Source organism: Portunus trituberculatus, unplaced genomic scaffold (assembly GCF_017591435.1).
Source record: "Portunus trituberculatus isolate SZX2019 unplaced genomic scaffold, ASM1759143v1 PGA_scaffold_205__4_contigs__length_1045770, whole genome shotgun sequence".
Classification (NCBI taxonomy): domain Eukaryota; kingdom Metazoa; phylum Arthropoda; class Malacostraca; order Decapoda; family Portunidae; genus Portunus; species Portunus trituberculatus.
In genome coordinates, this window is record NW_025541373.1 from 573,090 (window position 1) to 580,589 (window position 7,500).

At 46.4% G+C, this 7,500-nt stretch overlaps 1 long non-coding RNA gene and 1 other non-coding gene across 2 annotated transcripts in view; both read right to left on the reverse strand.

Annotated features, from left to right (window-relative positions):
• Positions 1 to 7,500, reverse strand: part of LOC123500356 — a 62,482-nt gene that overhangs the window by 34,120 nt on the left and 20,862 nt on the right. The gene's annotated exons all lie outside the window — the stretch shown is intronic.
• Trnar-ccu lies at positions 1,108 to 1,180 on the reverse strand. Its single transcript has one exon. It is a non-coding gene; the product is annotated as a tRNA-Arg (tRNA).

Below are 7,500 nucleotides of genomic sequence, written 5' to 3' on the forward strand. Positions count from 1 at the left end.
GGAGGAGGAGGAGGAGGAGGAGGAGGAGGAGGAGGAAGAGGATGACGAGGAGGCTTCAGTCTGTCACGAAGGAGGAGGAGGAGGAAGAGGGGAGAAATGGGGGAAAGGAAGAAGGGGTGTTCCTCCTCCTCCTCCTCCTCCTCCTCCTGAACTGTCCTGTCTCTCTCATCTGTAGCCAGTTAGAAGTAGTTACCAAACAGCCTCGAAAGGGCCAAGAGGTCTGTTGCTGTTTTTTTTTTTTTTTTTTTACTTTCCTTTGTATTCCTTTGTGTTCTTCCTCCTCCTCCTCCTCCTCCCTAGCGTCTCATGTCTACCTGAATCTCTGACACAAATTACCAACACTATCGTTAAGAGTTCCCAATGACTATGTGTATTAACTCGTACAAGAAGAGAGCTTGAGGAGTGTGTGGGTGTTAACTTTTAAAAAATTGTTACGTCATTTTTGAACGGTGTAATGGGTGCTTTGAATGGTTTAATGGATTTATGGATGGTTTAATGGATTTTTGAATGGTGTAATGGGTGCTTTGGATGGTGTAATGGGTGCTTTGAATGGTTTAATGGATTTTTGAATGGTTTAATGGATTTTTGAATGGTGTAATGGGTGCTTTGAATGGTTTAATGGATTTATGGATGGTTTAATGGATTTTTGAATGGTTTAATGGATTTTTGAATGGTTTGATTGATTTTTGAATGGTGTAATGGCTGCTTTGAATGGTTTGATTGATTTTTGAATGGTTTAATGGATTTTTGAATGGTTTAATGGATTTTTGAATGGTCTAATGGATTTTTGAATGGTGTAATGGGTGCTTTGAATGATTTAATGGATTTATGGATGGTTTAATGGATTTTTGAATGGTTTGATTGATTTTTGGATGGTTTAATGGATTTTTGGATGGTTTAATGGATTTTTGAATGGTGTAATGGATTTTTTAATGATGTAATGGATTTTTTAATGGTGTAATGGATTTTTGAATGGTGTAATGGATTTTTGAATGGTGTAATGGATTTTTGAATGGTGTAATGGATTTTTGAATGGTGTAATAGATTGGTGCATATCATTTCTGTAGGAAGGTTTACCCAGCTTTGAACAACTCTGCTAAAACAATCAACCCCTGGGGGGACTCGAACCCCCAATCCCTGGCTTAGGAGGCCAATGCCTTATCCATTAGGCCACAGGGGCGTGTGAGGAGGAGGAGGAGGAGGAGGAATACAAAGGAAAGCCCAAGCAAGAACAGACCCTGGGATACTTACTAGGCTGCTTCGTTAACTATTCTCTACTAAATACACAGTGTGAGAGACAAGACAGGCGGAGGAGGAGGAGGAGGAGGAGGAGGAGGAGGAGGAGGAGGAATACAAAGGAAAACAAAAGAAGGAACAGACAGCAACAGCCTTACTAGGCCTAACGAGGCTGTCTGTGTGTCTGTGTGCCTCTGCTACCACTACAGATTCTACGAGTTAGAGGCTGAAGGACACCAGGGTTCAAGGAAGAAGAAAAGAGGCCACAGGGAGAGAGAAAGTCAAAGATGTGATTGGAAAGACTGAAAGAGAGAGAGGAGGAGGAGGAGGAGGAGGAGGAGGAGGAGGAGGAGGAAAGGCGAGTGACAGGAGGCCTCCCAAACTATGATGGTCACTCGTGCTTTCTACTACACAAGCTGCATCAGATGAGGCAAACTTTCGGCCCGTGAGCAGCATCCGGCCCGCCAAAGGAATTCGTGCGGGCCGACAAATGTTCATAAATTTGAAAGAGCGGGTTAATAAACAACGCCAAATAGTATCGAGAGCTTTTCAGTTTCCTCCCGCAAGTGTGCGCATGGGGTGTGAGAATAGCCTGTTTTCTAGAAGCTTTTGATAATGTATTTTGAATGTTAATCAATTTGGGTTAATATAGAATGCGGCCCTAGAAGATTGTGAATTTTTCAATGTGGCCCCAGCACTGAAAAGTTTGCCCACCCCTGAGCTATATGGTAGGAGGCAAGGGCAGAACAGATGAAGCTCCTCCCCACCCACCACTCCCTTCAGCGTTATCAGGCAAGAAATGAAAAGAGAAAATCCATCTTGCTGAGAGGAACAACCGAGTAAAAAATCAAAGAGGAAAGCTGGGAAAAAGATATCAAATGTAACGACTACTACCTCTAAAATGACAACTATCAGACACCACTTCCTTGACAAAACTGATCTAATATACTCTTCAAAGTGGCCACCGTGTAAATCCAGACGACAGACGCTGATTACTTGTCCCAACACTGAACCAATATTACGTCAACCCATTCAGTGCTGGAACGCATTTCTACCTTGAGTTTTGGCTGTCATTAGACGATTTTCTTGACATTAGGAAGGCTCTATGCAAGTTATAAGATTAATGGCTCACAGATTAATGGCCACAGTTCACTATTTAAAACCCGACATTATAACTCTATTGACATTAGGAAGGCTCTATGGAAGTTATAAGATTAATGGCCACAGTTCACTATTTAAAACCCCACATTATAACTCTATTGACATTAGGAAGGTTCTATGGAAGATAAAGATTAATGGCCACAGTTCACTATTTAAAACCCCACATTATAACTCTATTGACATTAGGAAGGCTCTATGGAAGTTATAAGATTAATGGTCACAGTCTTCACTATTTAAAACCCCACATTATAACTCTATTGACATTAGGAAGGCTCTATGGAAGTTATAAGATTAATGGCCACAGTTCACTATTTAAAACCCCACATTATAACTCTATTGACATTAGGAAGGCTCTATGGAAGTTATAAGATTAATGGTCACAGTCTTCACTATTTAAAACCCCACATTATAACTCTATTGACATTAGGAAGGCTCTATGGAAGATAAAGATTAATGGTCACAGTCTTCACTATTTTAATCCCCAAAATAAGACGAATTTATTGACATTAGGAAGGCTCTATGGAAGATAGGAGAAGGAGGAGAAGGAGGAGGAGGAGGAGGAGGAGGAGGAGGAGGAGGAGGAGGAGGAGGAGGAGGAGGAGGAGCCGACAAATCAACATCAAATTTTTGTTCTTTTAGTTTCAAGCCGTTATTTCTGAGAGAGAGAGAGAGAGAGAGAGAGAGAGAGAGAGAGAGAGAGAGAGAAGGAAGATGTAATAGTGCAGATGCTTCCTTCCGCTCGCTCTCTCTCTCTCTCTCTCTCATAACACGTTTCCAACTGGTTTTCCTCTTGTATTGTGAGAAGAGAGAAAGGAGAGAGAGAGAGAGAGAGAGAGAGAGAGGGAGAGGGAGAGGGGAAAAAGAGGGTAGGCCTACTGAAGGGAAAAATTTTAGGCCTAGTCTAATCGTGCCTGACTAATGGGTTAAAAGCGCCTCTCTCTCTCTCTCTCTCTCTCTCTCTCTCTCTCTCTCTCCTCCAGATTACTTTGAAGATATTTTCAGAGAGAGAGAGAGAGAGAGAGAGAGAGAGAGAGAGAATCAATAATTCATAACCTTTATTAATAAATTATCTTTTCTGTTTTAATCTAAACTTGATTTCAATTATAGATAACTCTCTCTCTCTCTCTCTCTCTCTCTCTCTCCTGTGTGTGTGTGTGTGTGTGTGTGTGTGTGTGTGTGTGTGTGTGTGTGTGTGTGTGTGTCTGTCTTGTCTCTGTCTGTCTGTCTGTCTCTGTGTCTCTGTCTGTCTCTCTCTCTCTCTCTCTCTCTCTCTCTCTCTCTCTCTCTCTCTCTCTCTCTCTCTCTCTCTCTCTCTCTCTCTCTCTCTCTCTCTCATCCCTACAGCGGCTGATGAGTGGAAGCTGGTTACCATAACTCTGATTTACAACAGGCAATGAATCTTGACACCTTACACTATGGCCAGTCAGCTTCACCTCACTCGTGTGTTCAATGCTGCAGACACTTCCTAGATACACCTCACTCGTGTGTCCAATGCTGCAGACACTTCCTAGATACACCTCACTCGTGTGTCCAATGCTGCAGACACTTCCTAGAGATACACTTGACGATCACTCAGAGGAAAGCAATTTAGCATAACAGAACACGGCTTTCGGAATGAACGCTCTTGTTTCTTCTCTATGTTGAGCCAGTATGAGGAAAGCAAAGCGGTAGATACAATACAGTGTACATTGCCTTCACTATTAAAAGGCCGTGTACAAACTCCCCACACAGACATATACTGGTCAGGCTACCACTGCACGGTACTGAAGGCGCCGGGGTGCGATGGTGGGCACAGGACTCCACTGACTCATTAACACTAAAGACGCAGTTCAAAAAGTGACAAATGACTAGTAATTGATTTGGCGCGAGTGTGATAAAGAATTATTTATTTTTTAAAGGCTGCACTAGCAATGATCCTTCGGTCATTCATGAACTGCTGCTAAGATGTGATGTAAATTGTAAACACAGTACAATGAATAGATAAACGTCCCACTGTACTAACGTAACCAGACACAGTGCCACGGGGGCCAGTGTTGGGACCCCTGTTGTCTTCCCAGCTTGTTACGAGCACAGGGCAGCGGCGACGGGGGTGACCGAGACCTCTCCATCACGCCTCGCTGCGGTGACCTGTTGCACTGCAGGGGTGATACGGGACGCGGGTGACCTGCTGAGCCAGGGCGGCGAGGGACATAGCGGCAGGTGTGTGTGTGTGTGTGTGTGTAATTCACCTCCTCCTCGGTCGCCTGCTGGTAACCCAGCCAGTCTTCCCCATTACGGAGCAAGCTCAGAGCTTATGGACCGATCTTCGGTGTGTGTGTGTGTGTGTGTGTGTGTGTGTGTGTGTGTGTGTGTGTGTGTGTGTGGGGACGGTGTAGCGTGGGAGGCTCAGCGGTGTGCGTGGCGGGGTGGCGGGGCGTCGGTGTGAGTGGCGGAGGATGGATGGCGGGGTGGTACGTGGCAGGGTGGGTGGGTGGGTGGGTGGGTGGTGAGGGCGTGGCGGCGGTGGTGCAGCAGCAGCAGCAGCAAGGTGCCGGTGCTGCAGGAGTGCATGGAACACGTCGCCAAGGAACAAAGTACAGCACGGCATCATTTTGGTGGTGACACACACACACACACACACACACACACACACACACACACACACGGCCCGGTAGCTCAGTGGTTAGAGCGCTGGCTTCACAAGCCAGAGGACCGGGGTTCGATCCCCGGCCGGGTGGAGATATTTGGGTGTGTCTCCTTTCACGTGTAGCCCCTGTTCACTGTTCACTGTTCACCTAGCAGTGAGTAGGTACGGGATGTAAATCGAGGAGTTGTGACCTTGTTGTCCCGGTGTGGTGTGTGCCTGGTCTCAGGCCTATCCCAAGATCGGAAATAATGAGCTCTGAGCTCGTTCCGTAGGGTAACGTCTGGCTGTCTCGTCAGAGACTGCAGCAGATCAAACAGTGAAACACACACGAGTTTCTGACCACAGCCGGGAAGACCAGACCCTGATGGTGGTTGTGGTGGAGGTGGTGGTGCGGCAATGGCGGCTCGGCAAGCAGTACTCTGACAAATACTTCACAGTCCACGTTGCCACTTGACACGCCCCGCGGCGGGAGGTGGCTTAGGAGGCCGCCACACCGCGTCGCAGCCACCACCTTCCTGCGCAGGCGTACATTCACGTTTGTTTAGGCATTATATGGTGTAATTGTTGGCGGGTGTGGCGCCGCTCAGCGCCCGTGACTCCCGCGAATAAATAAGCGTGGTGTGTGCACCCACCCTGTGTTACGTTAGGTGTGCCGGCAATGAGGTGCAGTACGTACAGGACCTAGGATCTATTTACCACTGCTGTTCGGCACGTGTGGAGGAAAAAGACAGATACACAAGATACCCGTCCCTCGGTCCCCCGTCCAATTCTTACAAGACCCCAGCACAGCCTGCACTCACCAACTCTGCTCCCTCACCACACACGATCACCGCGGTCATCAACACTGTTACGTGCACGCTCCACAATGCACAAGACCTGCCAAACTGTTACCACAACCCTGAAAACACCCTCAAACTCCCGCGGCAGTACAACTACAGCCTTGAAGAGTGCTTCTCCTGTTGGCAATGCACGAGATCATGTTAATGTGCCACTAAAAACCTAACAACACCCTGAAAGACACACATCACTTCAACTGCAGCCTTTGGACAGCAGTGGCGGCGCAGCGTGAAGTGATGACGCCACACAGAAGTCACGACACATTGGCAATTATCACTGAGCTCACACGAACGACACTGCCTCGCAAGATGTCAATGCAAGGAAATATTAGCAGGAACAATGGAAGAACAAAGTAGCGCACACCAAACCATGGCGGTGATAGAAAAACAAATAAATCGAATAGAATAAACAAATAAATAAATGAAAGTATACGTCAACAAAGACAATTACGTTAAAGTTGAAGATTCATTAGTGTAGAGCTTTTGTTGTTGTTGTTGTTGCTATAGTAGTAGAAGTAGTAGTAGTTGGTTGTGTAGTAGTAGTAGTAGTAGTAGTAGTAGTAGTAGTAGTAGTAGTAGTAGTAGTAGTAGTAGTAGTAGTAGCTGGTTGTAGTTGTAGTAGTAGTTGGTTGTAGTAGTAGTAGTAGTAGTAGTTGGTTGTAGTAGTAGTAGTAGTTGGTAGTAGTAGTAGCAGTAGTAGTAGTAGTAGCAGCAGCAGTAGTAGTAGCTGGTTGCAGTTTAGCAGTAGTAGCAGTAGTAGCAGCAGTTGGTTGTAGCTGTAGCAGCAGTTGGTTAGCAGCAGCAGTAGCAGTAGCAGTTGGTTGCAGTAATAGCAGCAGTTGGTTGTAGCAATAGTAGCAGTTGGTTGTAGTAGCAGCAGTAGTTGTCAGCAGCAGCAGTAGCAGCAGCAGCAGCAGCAGCAGCAGCAGCAGCAGCAGCAGCAGCAGCAGCAGCAGTTGGTTGCAGCAATAGTAGTTGGCAGTAATAGTAGCAGTTGGTCAGCAGCAGCAGCAGCAGCAGTTGGTTGCAGTAGCAGCAGTAGCAGTAGCAGTAGTTGGCAGAGCAGCAGCAGTAGCTGGTCAGCAGCAGCAGCAGCAGCAGTAGCAGGTCAGGCAGCAGCAGTAGTAGTAGTAGTAGTAGTAGCAGTAGTAGTAGTAGTAGTAGCAGCAGCAGCAGCAGCAGCAGCAGTAGCAGTAGCAGTAGCAGTAGCAGTAGCAGTAGCAGTAGCAATAGCAGTATCAGTAGTGTATGCATACCTAACAGTGCAGCCTGAGCAACACACAACACCTAACACACAACACACCTGCTCCTGCTTACACTCTCAGTCACTCACAGTCAGTCAGTCCGCGTCACTTGCACGCTGGAGGTCGGAGCAGGAGACACTCGGCTATATTCAGAAACGCCTTGCTCTCTCACCAGGACAAATTTTCAAGTCCCCGTAGACAGAACCATAAAAACACCCTTAAAAACCATCTATTCTCTCACCATGACAATTTCACAAGGCCACAGAGACAACTAGTCGGATTTTCAAGCGTTTCTCCTTATGACCAACTAGAAATCTTGCTGATCCATCGCCAGAAGCATAAAAATACCCTTAAAATCATGAGTAGCTTCACCTGGAGGCTTAGGAAATAGTGGAAG